The sequence below is a fragment of the Ipomoea triloba genome, chromosome 16 (genome assembly GCF_003576645.1).
Source record: "Ipomoea triloba cultivar NCNSP0323 chromosome 16, ASM357664v1".
Lineage (NCBI taxonomy): Eukaryota > Viridiplantae > Streptophyta > Magnoliopsida > Solanales > Convolvulaceae > Ipomoea > Ipomoea triloba.
In genome coordinates, this window is record NC_044931.1 from 13,065,765 (window position 1) to 13,066,329 (window position 565).

Here is a 565-nt window from a genome sequence, read left to right on the forward strand (position 1 = left end):
ATTTTTGATGTTAAGAGACATTAGTTACAAGATTCACTCTAAGCAAAAGACGTCATGGTGAAGAGTTTGAATAAAGTAAAACAAAAGTAATCAATTAACGAAAGAAAGGAAATGAATGTCCTATCTAGGTCTCAGGTTTGATACTACTACAGGGTCTTCTAGGCAATGCAACTACATTTCTATCAAGGGAGCACACGACACCATCTCCGAGTGGCATCAAACTTTGGACTCCTTGTTCCTCAGTCAGATGGGGCATTTTAACAAACACTTGGTCAACCACTTCTCCCGGGCCTCGGCATCCCGGACCAAGGGTGTGGATGTGGCCAATTAGGACTCGTATAGTTCCGATATCTCGCAACCTATACATCCACTAACTTTACCTACTATCCTGGTCGTAAATAGAAGCAAATCAAGATAAACATCAACCACACAAGATATATGAACGGAGAAGATTTGCCATTCATTGCGTTGTAGTGGTACTCTTTTGATCTCCTTGAGAGTTATGTATATTAGTGAGGCTGTAGTTTTGATGTTTTGATTTTAGTGGGAGGAGTGGATAGTGATA